At 29.0% G+C, this 15,145-nt stretch overlaps 1 non-coding gene across 1 annotated transcript; it reads right to left on the bottom strand.

Annotated features, from left to right (window-relative positions):
- Positions 1-2,321: 2,321 nt before the first annotated feature.
- On the bottom strand, positions 2,322-2,428 carry LOC149511094 (small nucleolar RNA R71). Its single transcript, XR_016334448.1, has one exon. It is a non-coding gene; the product is annotated as a small nucleolar RNA R71 (small nucleolar RNA).
- Positions 2,429-15,145: the final 12,717 nt, after the last annotated feature.

Here is a 15,145-nt window from a genome sequence, read left to right as displayed (position 1 = left end):
TTAGCTTAGGATTTTATTTTTCTTGTTTTTTAATTTTTGCACTTTTGTTTATTGTATTTTATTTTCTTGGCAAGCAAATAGCCCTTGATCTTCATGTTTTATATTGACTTTGATTGTAAGTTTACATTTCCTCAAGTATTTTTCAGTGTTATTTACAATTTTGGCAATGAAACTTACAACTTTGATTGATTTCTAGCTCAAATCTACTGATTTTTCATTGGTACTTAAATTTATTTTAGAATTTGCCAGTTCTGATCTACTTGTGGTTTTTTTTGTGATATCTCATTCAAATCTTATTTGTTTTTGCTCAATTTTTTTTCATAGTTTTCTAATTCAATTAACTATAACATATTACAAATTCAACCTCAAACTCCCATCATAGCATTCCAAATCAAGCTTCAAAGATTTGTTTGGATACAGGTGGCAAGTGAAGGTAAGATGTGATCAAGCAAGTTTAGCGTGGAACTACTCTCTCCTTGGTGAGTTGTTTACCTTCTTTTTACTCTAAATATTTAGTTTTACTTGTTTACTTGTTTATTCTTACTTGATTCAGTTTATTTCTTTACATTTCATTGTTGTTTGGATCATTTTCTTAGATGATGTTATAATTTTTCAAATTTTGCACTATTTTTGAATTTGAGTATGTTAAGCTGATTTCTTTATTGATTCTTACTATTTTCTTATTGATTTAGGTAGTTAACTCATATATCTAGATTGTTTTAGCTTAGATAAAGGTAATTTACATTATACAATTGTAGCTTGAATTTGTTTTTGCTATTTCATGCAATTTTCAGTACACATCATTTGATGTTTTAGTTTCTTTGTATTGTTTGTGTATTTTTTTGTAAATTTTCTTTTGCCATTTTATTTTTCATCTAGCCCTTTACTCTTCCCTATAAATTTCAGATTAGGTGTAGATTCAATTGTGCCATGTAGAAGTCTAAATTCTGAAGTGTAAAAGTTAGTTTTCAACTTGTTTGGTTTTCTTCGTCGTTGCTGGTTTAAACCTTTAAAGTTGTATTTATCCTTATCCTTTGTTTGGCTTTTGCTCTTGAAGTCAACGTTTCATTTAGTTTGTTTAGTGTTTGGATAATGTCTAGGTTGTTTTTAAGAGGTTTTGTATGTTTAGAGTAGCTTACATTTCTAATAGCCAACTTTCTTTTTATGGGTCATGCATACACGTTAAATTCAGTTGTGAGCAGTAGGTTTGGCTCTTTCATTTTTATGTCATCTTTGTAAATTCATTCATGTTTAGCTTTCAATTATGCATTTTCTTGTAGCTATCATTTGTCATTGCATTTTAGGTTTAACTCTAATTTTTCATTTGCATTTTATTCATTGTTTTCCATGTTTAGATTTTTTTTTTGAAATTTTTATTTGGTTACTTGATTTTTTTTAGTAGAATTATAATTTTTGCATATTAGTTTTTTTTTTTTTTTTTTTACTTTTAATTTTGTTTAGTTAATTTTTTATGCTTTTTTTATTAAATCAACTTTAGTAAGAGTATGGTGATAACTAATAATTAGCTTAAGAAGTTCTATCTAATCCCTGTGGGATCGACATTCTAACCGAAAGGTCACTTTTACTACTTGTCTGGCCTGTATAATTGCAGATTTTCTATATCAAATTTTTGATGCGATTGTCGGGGATTAAGATTTAAAAGTTTTAGATTAATATCAATCTTCACCATACTTTTCTATAGATTGGTTCCCTTTACTATACATGCCTTAGAATAGAGATTAGGCTTGCTTTAGTTATAGGTGGTATATATCCTATGTTTCCTTTGTGATCATTTTTTCCTTTAGTTGTATATATTTAGGTTTTCATTTTTAGAGTGGTTCATTAGGTATAGTGTTCTTATGGCCCATGTATCCACTTAGTTAGGTATCGTGAGTTGATCCCTTTAGATTTTAAGCTTGAGGCTACCCATTGGAAGATTAGGAAGAAAAGACATTAGAGCTCTTAGAGATTATACTATGCTCGATCTTTATAGTTTTTAGCCTAGAATTAGCAAGTTAACTATATAAGCCAATAATTTTAAGATTAAACCTACACTCATCCAGATGATACAATAGTCGATACAATTTAGTGATCATTCAAGTGAGGATCCAAATGCTCATCTTTGGTATTTTTTAAAGATTTGTGATACATTTAAATAGAATTATGTTACTGAGAATGCCATTAAGCTTAGATTATTTTCATTTTCCCTTAGAAATAGAGCCAAGAGTTGGTTAGCCTCGATGCCACTAGAATCCATCACCACTTAGGATGATTTAATGTAGAAGTTCATGACTAAATTTTTTCCTCCGACCAAGACAGCCAAGCTTCGAAATGAGATCACTACATTTGCCCAGCATGACTTAGAAACCTTGTATGAAGCATGAAAAAGATACAAGGAGCTCCTGAGATGGTGTCTACATCATAGACTACCAAAATGGCCAGAGATTCAGATTTTTTATAATGGATTAGTGCCTAACATTAGGACACTTTTAAATGTAGCCTCAGGAGGTGCTTTGATGAGTAAAACTTTTGGCATAGCTTATAAGCTTATTGAAGATATGGCGACTAATAATTGTCAGTGGTCTAATGAGAGATAGCATCTGAAGAGAGTTTTAAGGGTGTACAAGGTTAGTGAGCTTACAACAATTAGTGCTAAGGTAGATTTCTTCGCCAAATTTGTAAAGTTTTTAGATAGTAAGATTATACCCTTATAACTAATTACCATAGATACCATATTCTAGTGTTATACCGAGTTCATATAGGAGAGAAGCAATTCTTTAAATTTCTTGAAGTGTTTAAAAAGTTACACATTAATATCCTATTTGCAGATACATTTGAAAGATGCTTACATATGTGAAGTTTATAAAGGACATTATCTCTCAAAAGAAAAGATTGAAGGATTTTGAAATAGTTGCACTTACTAGTGAGTGCACATCAGTGATTCAAAAAGAGTTATATGTAAAGCTTAAATATCTTGGTAGTTTTACCATTTAATGTACTATAAATAGTATGTCTTTTGATAAAGTCTTGTGTGACCTAGGTGCTAGCATTAACCTGATGCCTTGGTCTATTTTTCAAAAATTAGGTATAAAAAAAGTTAAACCCACCTCAGTTACTCTATAATTGGTTGACAAGTCATTGAAATATCCTAGAAAGATTATGGAAGATGTCTTGGTTAGGGTAGAAAAATTTATTTTACTTACTGACTTTGTGGTTTTAGATATGGAAGAGGATCACAAGATCTCAATTATTTTAAAGAGACCTTTTTTAGCCATTGCTTGGACTTTAATTGATATGCAAAAAGAGAAATTGACCATGCAAGTTCAAGATCAAAAGGTCACTTTTCATGTTTTTAAGGCTTTACCATTCCTTGATGATTCTGATAAATATTCTAGGGTAGAGGTAGTTAATGATGTGATTCATGATATTTTTCACTGAAAGCATCTTACCTTATATTTTGAGAAGTCCCCTATAGTCGAAGAGGTAGAGGATATGGATTTAAGTAATGATGATGATATTTTGATATTCTCTAATTTTTTATTTGCACCACCTTTTAATGGTGAGCATTTAGTTGATCTTGACACTTTTCCTAGAGTGATTAGAACTTTGGATCTAGATTCATTGGATTATGAGACATTTTATTTTGATGATACTTATCAGAGTCATAGGGCTGATCATGTAGTTGTTATTGATGGGATCTCATTTTTGGTTAATTTATCAGTTTTTGAGTAGTTTTATTTAGTCATACCTATCATAGTCTTTCTAGGAGAGATGGTGTGGATATGTTGCAAGAAAGATATGATATGGTTTATGTTGATGATAAACTGGTTGACTGGATGCCAAAACCAAAACCTATTTACCTTAGTCTTTCTAGGTGTGAAGTTAAAGGTTTCTTTATAAGATTACTGTTACTTCTATTTTCGCATATGATCCACCATTAAACCATAGTTGTGATGAAATGGTAAAGAAAAAGGTATTAGAATGGTTGGATTCGGGAATTAAGTGTGAAGTGATTACTATGAACATATAAGGATGAGCTTATTTTGATAGTCTAGCTTTCAATTATAAAGAAAGTGCTTTTTGGGAGGCAATCCAAGCTTTACATTTCCTGTTTTGTTTTCAAATATTTTGCTTATCATTTTTTGTATATATTGATGTAGCTTTTTTGTGTAGTTATTTTCTTTGTTTTAGAGGTTGAATAAAAGCTTGAAATGGATACACTAGTTTTGGCCAAAGTTAGATAAGAGATTTGGCCACCATTCCTCCATGATGATAAGGGAGTTTCCTTATTCCTCTCTTTTGTGCTTTATTTTTTTTTTATACTTACACATTAAGGATAATGTGTTGTTTAAGTTTAGGGATATGGGAAAATTACTCAAAATTTAATTTTTTTTTTGAATTTTCCTTGAGTTTTGCCTTGAAATTGAGCTTAACATGTGGTAGTTTGAATCATTATTATACTTTCTTTGATTAGTTTTTCATGAAGCCAATGATAGGTACTGATTGATAATGAATATAGCTTTAGGAAAAGATTGAATGTGTGTGAAATATTAGATGATGCTTAGGTTTAGTGAATTATTGAATATGGTATTCATTTGTGAGTGTTGTTTTGAACATTGAAATGCATTTTTATCTAGTATTGATTATGTAAGTATGAGACTATTTTTGCATTGATTTTTAGAGTTATGTTTCATGATTCTAATTTTTTTTTTTATTGTCTCTTGAGGAAAAATTTTAGAGAACACATGATTAGAAAAATGATATAGGCCATCTTTGGATTGATTAAGCAATTTGAGCCTTCCTTGATATAATATTTTCATAGTCACCCCATTCAAGCCTTATGATGCCTTTTCTTTGTTTTGAAACCATATTACAAGCCTATTGCCTTATTTTGTATATTTTTTTATTTTTTTGGTCATTTACCCTATATGAATTAGGACATTCATCACTATTTATGAGCTATGCATTATTAGAGATGAAGGGTGGAGCTTGAAAAAAAAAGAGAAATTAAAAAAATTGAAAAAAAAAATCAAGCAACTTTGCAAAAGAAAAAAATTCATGAAAAAAAAAAAAACAAAAAGAAAAAAAAAAGCACAAGAAAAAGAAAAGAAAAAGTAAAAACAATAAAGTGGTGAAAAAGCAAATAAAAGAAGAAAATAAAGAAAAATTAGCAAAATCAAAGTTTGGGGGAGTGATTTTTTAGTCATGCTTACCTTTGTTACCTTGAAAGCTCAATTATGGATGATCCAAAACATGTAATACATTGTTAAAGTAGTTGGGCCTAAATGACTTTTATCATACCTTGACCTTAGCCTTATATTAAAGTCCTAAATGATCCTTGGTTATATGTTTATCTACATTAGTGGATGTTGTAATGGTTTTAGGATCATCAGACGTAAAGAGCTTTAAAATCAAGAAAAATGGGAGAGTCACCACCAATCTTTTTTAGGGTGTGATTGGCCACCCAAAAGTTTATCTTTTTAAATAAACTATAAAAATGAGTTTAAAGTTTATCAAAAGATAAATTTTGATCTACGAAAAATTAGGTTGGGCTTGAGAGTTGGTTACGTATGGTGAATGATTAGCATCCTCACAATGCCCATAAATTAGCACCAATTAATCATGTGCTATTTTTGATGTTAGACGAAATGGTTTTGTTTTGAAATTTAATACTAATTCCCTTTATTTAAAAAATAAAATTTTGCTAAAACTCTTTATTTAGGAATATAAAGGAAATCCTTAAGTTAAAGAATTATCGTAAAATTTTTCAACATCTAGGCAGATTTAAAAAAATTAAAAAAATAACTCTGTTCGCTTAGGATTTAATACTATATTCCTTGAAATAAAAATAACATTCTTTGTAAAAAATAATTGTTGGTGACTCTCCAACATCTAGGTAAAGTACCAGGAATTATTTCCTTTGGCATGTTATTTTTTGTTTTATTTTATAATATCACAATTTTTTAAAATATGTATTTTCTTTTTTAGTTTTGTAAAACATTTTATATAAGAAAGTAAATAACGGTATTATAAGGTAGCAAATAAAATTAAAAATAGAGAAATACAAAATGAGTACCAACAATAATATAATAATGTGTGTATGCTAATGAGTATTATGTAAGATGATGAAATGCAATTTAAAAAAATGGATTCTTAAATATAATGAGACTACCTTGACTCTTCAACACCTAGGCAGAGTTTAGGTGCAATTATTTATATTTAAGATCCCATTTTATTAGTATACTTTTTATTCATTAGTTATCAATTCATAGTTACAACTAATTAAGGACTCGTGAGAAAAACTTAATGGAATCAAGTTTCTTAAATACCCCATCATCCAGATGGCATTCGAGAATAAATTACTCCACTTGAGATTTTTGCACGTATCCTTAAAGTTTTAGAATGGTATTAAACTTGGATATGGGCCAAGGTTTTAAGGTTTTGTGACTTTTGAGTGATGATTTAGAATTGTGTACCAAATTTGGGGTTTTAGGTTTTAAGGTTTATGATTTTGGATTTTAAGATTTTTTGATTTTAGGGTTTAGGGTTTTAGTTTAAGTGTTTGGAGAGTTTAGGGTTTTGATTTTAGGGTTTTGATTTTAAGGTTTGAAGGTTTTAGGGTTTTTGATTCTAGGGTTTAAGGTTTTGATTGTATGGTTTAAAGGGTTTAGGGTTTAGATTTTAGGGTTTAGAGGGTTTAAAGTTTAGTTTTAAGGTTTGGAGCTTTTAGGATTTTAATTTTAAGGTTTAGAGGTTTAGGGTTTTGGTTTTAAGGTTTTAAGGTTTTAGGTTTTGATTTTAGGGTTTGAGGTTTGGGGTTTTGATTTTAGGGTTTGGAAGGTTTAGATTTTAAGGTTTAGAGGGTTTAGGGTTTAGTTTTTAGGGTTTGGAGGGTTTAAGGTTTAGTTTTAGGATTTAGAGGGTTTAAGGTTTTGATTTTAGGGTTTGAAGGGTCTAGGGTTTAGTTTTAGGATTTACTTTTTAGGGTTTAAGGTTTAGGATTTTGATTTTAGGGTTTAAAGGCTTTAGGGTTTTGTTTTTAGTTTTTTTTTTAAGGGAAATCTCTAAAAATCCCTAACATTTAGGTTGACTTTTGAAGCAAGTTTGTTTTTTATAATTTTTGAAAATTAGTTAAAAAATCTCATATATATTTTTTATAATAACTTATTATTAATAAAATTACTAATTTTATTTAGTGTTATTGTTTTTTTTTTATAATAATAATAATTTCCCAATATCTAGGTGAAATTATTATTATTTAAAACACGATTAAGTTTCATCCAACATCTAGGCAGAGAAAATTTTCTTATTACTAATTTATTTTATAATCATTTTTTATATTTTTTATTTAACACTTGGTTATTAAAAAAAATATTAAAAGGAATCAAAAGTTTTGAAATCATTTTTATTATTGTTGTTATTATTATTATCATTGTTATTATTATTAATCATTATTATGAAACAACAAATTTTTATTCTAATAAATACTAAAGTTTTAAAACATGCATAAATAACAATAATAATAAAGTTAAAAATTATATAAATAATATATAAAAAATTTAAAAATAAAAATAAAATTTTTTTATTTAAACCAGATCGTCAATGGTTTGATCAATGCCAGTTCGATTAGATCGAAAAAAAGGATAGTTTGACAAGCGGTTCGATTGAACCGACTGAGAGGTAGTTCGATAATTAGTTCAGTTGAATCGGTTTAGGGCGTGTTGAAGGACAAGTCATCGGGTCAAGTCATGTGGATCTCGAGTCGAGTTTAGGTCCACGTGCGGATCCTTTTTGGCTAAAATGGCATCGTTTTGTACTTTAGTCTACTATATAAAAAAAAAAATTTCAGCTCATTTTATCCTTTCTGTAAAAAAAAAATTTCAAAGCTCAAAAAATCTCTCTGGCCTTGCCAAAATCTAGCACCATGCTGTCGCACCTGTCGCCGCTTGAGGTCACCATAGCGATCATTGTTGGTGGTCAACGGTGGATAAAAAATGCCAAAATGCTCTAAGAAATTCTCCTCAAAGTTCTTTTTCTAGATCCGATCTCCTTTTCACTGAGAACAACTTTGATAAGAGCAAATCAGGCCTTGAAATTTTTGGCCTCCCTTTTTTCTTGATAAAAATTGAAACTGATGATATTTTTTGTTATTTACAAGGGGCTTTAGTGTTGAGATTCGTCTCTACAGGGAGGACTATGTTGTTTTTTTTTTTTGGGTTAGTTTTCTGGTGATTTTTTTTTTAGTTAGTGCCTAGGTTAGAGGGATTGGGGCGTGCATGGAGTTAGGGTTTCTGGTTGTAGGAGAGCTTGGGTTACTGGGTATGGGAAACTTAGGGTTTCTGGGCGTGGGAGCTTGGGGGTTTTTTGGGCATGGAAGCTTAGGGTCTTTTGGGTGTGAAAGGGAACTCGAGTGCCAGTATATGCGTATATATGGGAGGGATCGATGCCTAGGTTTTTGGGCATACGAGAGCTGGGTCATTTGGGTATAGGCATTGAGTATGAAGGTTTTTGGGCGTTTAAGAGGGTTGTGAGTGCACAAGGTTTAGGCAAGATGACTGATGGGAGCCCCCCGGTGTAAGGGAGGAAGCTGGGTGCTTTATAGGGCTGGCCTACCTCGGATAGTGGGTGGAGTAGGTGTTGGTCGTAGTTATGGCTAGGGTAAACGGGAGGGGGTGGCTGCAGAAGCGGTTGGTCTGGTGGTTGCAAGGCATGACACCTACTGGCACCAGCCCTTATGCTTTCTCCTTTCTTTTTTTGTATTTTTATGTTTTTTTTTGTTTGTTTTGTTTGTTTGTTTTGTTGTATTTTTGGTGTTTAATTAATAAATTAATATATGAAGAATAAATATAAAAATAAAATGAAGTAGAACAGTGGGCTCGAGCTGGGAAAAAAAATTGAGCTTTGGCTCGTGAGCTTTGGCTCGTGAGCTTGAAAAAACCCAAAAACTTAAACCGAGACCTAGACAAATTTGGTGTCTACAGTGGAGAGAGATGTGATAAGCAAACCCATGGAACATAAGCATACTTTATTGATCCTTGTTTTTAAGGTTTCATGTTTTGCATAACATTATTAGATTTCATACAAAGATATGTGAGAGGTGTTGCTTACTTGTTGAATCATAGTTAGGAATGATCTTAACTTTGGTAGATTCTTGCATGCTAGCACTTATTCATGATTTTGCTTTTGTTATATCCATTATTCAATTCATGAGGCATTCATGTTGAATGAAGCATTGGGAGTGTAGTATGATTCTTGCTCAATCTTATTTTACTTGAAGACAAGCAAAAGCTTAAATTTGAGGATTTAATTGCATTTAATTTTTAGTGTAATTTTTCATATATTTTGGCTTTTTCCTTAGGATTTTTAGCAAAATTAGTCCTAAGTGCACATTTATCTCATATGTAGGTACAAATTATGAAATTAAGGAATTTTGGACAATTTTGATTCACTTTTAGAGGATTTTTTGTGCGATTTGTGTAAATGGCCTAAACTAGTTCAATAAGTAAAATTGACATTGAAAGAGCCTCCATGATTTTTCTTGCATTGTTTTTAGTATTAATTTCATAAATTTTGTAGGATAAATATATTAATAAAGTGTTTAGAAATTTTTTGGAAAAAAAAAATGAAGGATGAATGAAGGATGCTTGAATGTGCATAGTGCATGAATTGAACACCAAAAGTGCAAGGAGTCAGCTGGGATTAAAGGTGTCATAACGTATAGATCTGTAGACGTATAGCTAGACATGACTTAAGGAGTCACCACCAATCTTTTTTGTTTAAAGTATGATTAGTCACCTAACTGAATCCGTCACTTTTTAAAGAGAAATTCCAAGTTTAACTTAGGTATATTTAAAAGGTAAATTTATGTATATGAAACCAAGACTATATCTGGGAGTGCGGTTACATGTGAAAGAAGTTATAGCACCCTCACAACGTCCATCCAATAATGGTACAATTTGATTTCATATTATCCAAACTTTAAAATGTGTTTGTACTTTACCTACTAAATTTAATATTGAAAATTATTCTCAAAATTACTCCAATTATTTGATAGTAATTTAAGATAATTTTCTCACATCATAAGTATTCATGGAGACTCGTATCCCACTCTGAAGAGGCTCGTCTTCGGATTCATTAACATATTTCTTAACAAATCATTTTTTTGAAATCAAACAATAAAATCCTCTAATTGTTTGGTAAGATTTATATATCAATACATATCCCCCAATCATTTGATGGGATTTTTGTTGAAAATTTTTTTATGAAAATTTCCTTTTTTTTTAATTTGAAAAAAAAATAGACAAAAATTATCATGCAAATAATATCATGCGTTAATATAAATATCATGCTATAATATAAAATATCATACAATAATCATGCAATATTAAATCATATCATACAATAAATATATTAATAATCAAGCAAAAAATATATTAATAATCATACAAATAAATATATTAATAAATATATTAATAATCATGCATTCATGCAAAAATATGTTAAATCATGTATTAAATTAAATTCATTCATAATAAGTACTATTTAAGAAAATAAATTCATCAAAACATCATGCACAACTAATTTATTTTTCTTTTTCAAATTAATATAAGGAAAATAAGAAAATGGAATTAAAACAATAAATAATAAAATAATAAAACAAAATAATAAAAGACAATAAAATTAAAAACTGGTCAAAATGGGTCGGGTTAAATGTGGGTATCATGCAGGTCATGGATCAACTTCTCTTCTTTCAAATGACAATGTTTTGCATTTTGTTAAAGCCCTAAAATCATCTTTGACTTGAATTATCTTCCCTGTTTCTCTCTGTCTTAGATTCTCCAGTCTTCTTTCTAGCTTCACAAATTGTATTATGCTCCTTCTCTCTAACATAGAGCTCCCAAAAAAAAATCTTAATTATCTAAACCTAAAATACCAGAAAAAACTATAAAAAAAAACTCTTAATTTTTTTTTGTGACTTTTTCTCTCTTGATTTTTTTGATTGATTCTTGATTGTCCTAATGACGCCTTTTTATAGGCCTTTAATCCCAATTACAATAGGAAAATGAGCTTTTTTTATTTGAATTTCCTAATCAATTTCAACTTTAGATTTTTAATCCAAATCCACTTCTCAAACTAATTTACTTTTACAGTTCTTTTTCAATTAGAACACTTTCAATTCAATAATCCAATCAGAATTAAACCCTCTTTAAGTTTTAGTGAAACAATTCTTTCTTTTTTTTTTTAAATATAACTTTAAACTAAATACAATACCAAAAATAAATAAAAATTCAAAGCCTAATCTTAAAATATAAACTGACCCCGAACTAAATCGGTGTCTACAGCTCCCTTTTTGCATATTTCTGTGATACGGGAAATTTGTAAAGATATAAACACCCATTACGTCCGGAGTTGATACAAAAAAAAATCTAGAGATTTTCATCTATAATAAAGATTCACAATTCATAATTGAAATTGAAAAGTTCACAATTGAAAATTTAAACATTTGCAATTTGAAATTCAATAATTCTTAACTTGATGTTCAGAAGTTCATAATTAAATTCAAAGATTCTCAATTTGAATTTAAAGGCTTGCAAAACATTCAAGGTTCTCCCAAAAGTTCAAAGATTTGCAAATAAATTGAATTTGAAGATTCATAAAAGTTCAAGATTCGTAAAAGATTCAAGATTATAAAAAATTCAAGATTTGCAAATTAAAGATTCGCAAGAGATTTTAGATATGCAAATGATTCAAGACTCGAAAAAGATTTCAAGATTCGTAGAGATTCAAAGATTCGTAAAAGAGTCCAAATTTGCAAGTGATTCAAGACTCATAAAAATTCAAAGATTCACAAGTTTCAAGATTCACAAAAATTTAAGATTCAAAGATTCGCAAGTGATTCAAAGATTCATAATTGAAACTCTTAAAGATTCAAATCCAAGATTAAGGTTCTCATTCAAAAATCATTCACATCTAAGATTCAAAGGTTCACATTCAAAAATTTTTTGAGATTTTCATCAAAATTCACATTTAAAAAGATTTTCTTAATAATTTTAAAATCTCATCTTAATAAAACCCATGGATTCAGGCTTAACAACTTTGAAAAATTTTAAAAAAAGGCTTATCTTATTAGAGGCTCAATAACTTTGAAAAAAATATAAAAAGTTTCTTTTAAATGAGGCTCAACAACTTTTAAAAATATAAAAGGTTTCTCTAAATATATGCTTAACAACTTTTGTAAATATAAAAAGCTCATTTCAACAGAGGTTCAACAACTTTTAAAAATATAAAAATGGATTATTATTTGAAAGAGATAAAGGGTTCATTCGAATATTCAAATAGAAAATTCAAGATTCTCACTAAAAAGTTCTTGAGATTTATATAATTCTTTGAGATTCACATCAGGATTCAAAGATTCACATTTGTAAATCTTGGAAATTCACATATAAGATTCAAAGATTCTTATTTGAAAAGTTTAAATCTAGAATTCAATATATGAAGGATTTGCATAATCGATTCTCATCTTGTGATGAAAAAACTCTTCTAAATATAGGCTATGGAACATTAAAAACTGAAAAAGCTCTTTAACCAAGGTTTACCAACTCTTTTCAAAATCATTTTGTTCATCTAAAGGTTTCAAACTTTATTTTTGCAAAGTTTGCTTCATACAAGGATCGAAATCTCATCGAAAGGCTTTTATTTTTGTAAAATATTGCCTCAATCGAGGATTATTACCTTACTCATTTTTCAAAAAATTTCTCATCAGGAAGTAAAAATATTTCACATTCTCATTAATCATCATTTCTAGATCCAAGATCATAACTTCTTATCAAACAAATTTTAGAAGTGCAAAGTTTATGAATGCAATGCGTGAATACAGTGTAATGAATGAAAGTTTAATCATGGCAAAAAGGTTCTCAAGATCCTTTCAATGCCTCTTTCCAACTTCTAAGTCTTTCTTCTTCATCTTTTAGGTGATCATAATTGCTTTATGCTCTTTTTTTAATCTTATCATTCATAATTTTTCTTCTCAGCTTTTTAATACTAATAATCTTAGAATTAACTCACAAATTCCATCAATTGATCCATTACCATTTCCATCATTTGCTCAAAACTTACAAACTCCATTAACTAATCCATTGCGGTTTTCATCACTTGGTCACCATATTAGCAAAACATTTTTTCAAGCTTTTTTCACCTTTCTCATTTCAATTTCTTCTTCTCTTTGTCATTCTAGATTTTTTTTTAAATGAATGCAATAATCTATTATGAAAATTATCATTCATTTATTTATCATCATTTCAATTTCATGATAAATATAATGCAATCATACATCTCCTTAATTCATTCTGAGGATGTAAAAGTTGGTAAAGAACAAGGAAAAATAGAGGAAATGGGTATTTATTATTGAAAAAAATAAATGAAATCTAGTCAAGAACCAATCAGAGATGAATAAAAGTAAGTCATTGTAACTATTTGGGTGGGATAGCAATATCCAAATAATGAATAATTAGATAATTTTGAATTCTAATTCAGAATTCTTTCTTAAAAAAATCATTCCATTGAATTCCCAAACCTTTGAGCTTATCAAACCTTACCCTAATTCAGTAGAATTGTTAGTTGACATTGATATTTTCTTTTAAATTTTTTTTTACCCAAATCACCTTTTTGGGTTTTCAATTTGAGTCTTTCATTTTCCTTATTTTTTTTTTTCACAACTTTCTCATTTCTTATTTTTCATTTTTCTTTTCATTTTTTTTCTCATTTTTTCATTATTCTTTTTTCTTTTCATTTCTTTTTCACTTCATTTATTATTTATATCTCCACTAATTTCAAACTAATCCCAAAATACTAGAACAAATCATGGTTTCATTATCCTATCACAAGCATGCCTTAATTCAATATTTGACTTTTCAATTCAAGCATTGATATTTGATCAAATTAGACTTTTAAGGGACATAACATAGGCTAAGATGAAGGGTTATGAAAAAAAGGATAAAATAGGATCAAAACATGTGTTTGAAGGGTTATGAACCAAATGATCATTTAATCATTTGAAACACATTGGTATTTTACCTTCTTTTTTTTTCACATTTTCTTTTCCTTTTCATGTTTTCCATCTTTTTAGTTTTACACATCCATTCCTCTTCATTAGTTTTTCTTCGAGAAGAATTTACTTACAAAGAGTTTCTTTTACTTTACCTTTAAGATCATTTATGACATTCACCTTTCTTTTAATAAAGGGTTTTTTTTTTCAATCTTATCCTTGAGACCTTTTGTGATTTTTTTTTACAAGCAAATCTTTTCCAAAATTTGCCCCTCAATGTGGTGGGTGATTCTTGGTTAGGGTTTTTAGGAAAAAAAAATCATAATAGGCTTAAAGGGGTAGCAAATGGATGAATTTCATTTTTGCAAAAAGTAAAAGAAAGATGGCCATTTCTTATCAAATATGAATACTTTCTTTGAAGACCATTTGTTAAATATAGACTTGCTTATGGATAGATCACCATAAAGGACCACATGTTTATAAGATGTCTCTATTTTGCTTTTTAATAAATGGTCAAATAATCTTCACAACTTGCTTTTGAACTTCTTTTACACAACTTGCTCAAATAATCTTCATAGATCATGTTTATCACTATGAATGAGTTTATAAAATTGAATCCTATATTATAATCGTTATTGTTTGAACATTCATTATTTAGAATATGAGAATGGGTATAGGAAAAGATATAGGAAGATAAAAGTATATGATAGTGATTCACTTAAAATAGAAAATGTCATGAAAATGCATCCTATTTGCTACGTTTATTAAAATGATAAAAAATAAAATAAAATCCTAATACATAAAAGAAATCTTAGCATTACTTTAAAAAAAATTCAAAAATGACAAGCAGCTCCTAACCAGTCTTAACATCCTAATCTTTCTCAAAAGTATACCCCTGAGTGATCGAACAAATAGTCTTTATTGATATTCAACCAACCTGATTTATCGAAACTCATCGAGCTTGCTCAAATCAAACTTTGCACCTTGTGCTTGAAAGTAAGACAGATTTCTATAGAGTGACCTATATTCATATTACTGTAATCACTTATAGCATTAGCATCATACCATTTGGGATAGGGTGGTTTCAATGGTTCCAACTGA

The sequence above is a fragment of the Durio zibethinus genome, chromosome 26, assembly GCF_047325235.1.
Source record: "Durio zibethinus cultivar Kanyao isolate XHJ-2024 chromosome 26, ASM4732523v1, whole genome shotgun sequence".
NCBI lineage: Eukaryota > Viridiplantae > Streptophyta > Magnoliopsida > Malvales > Malvaceae > Durio > Durio zibethinus.
Note: the sequence above shows the minus strand (reverse complement) of the source record. Positions and strands in the feature narration are given on the sequence as shown.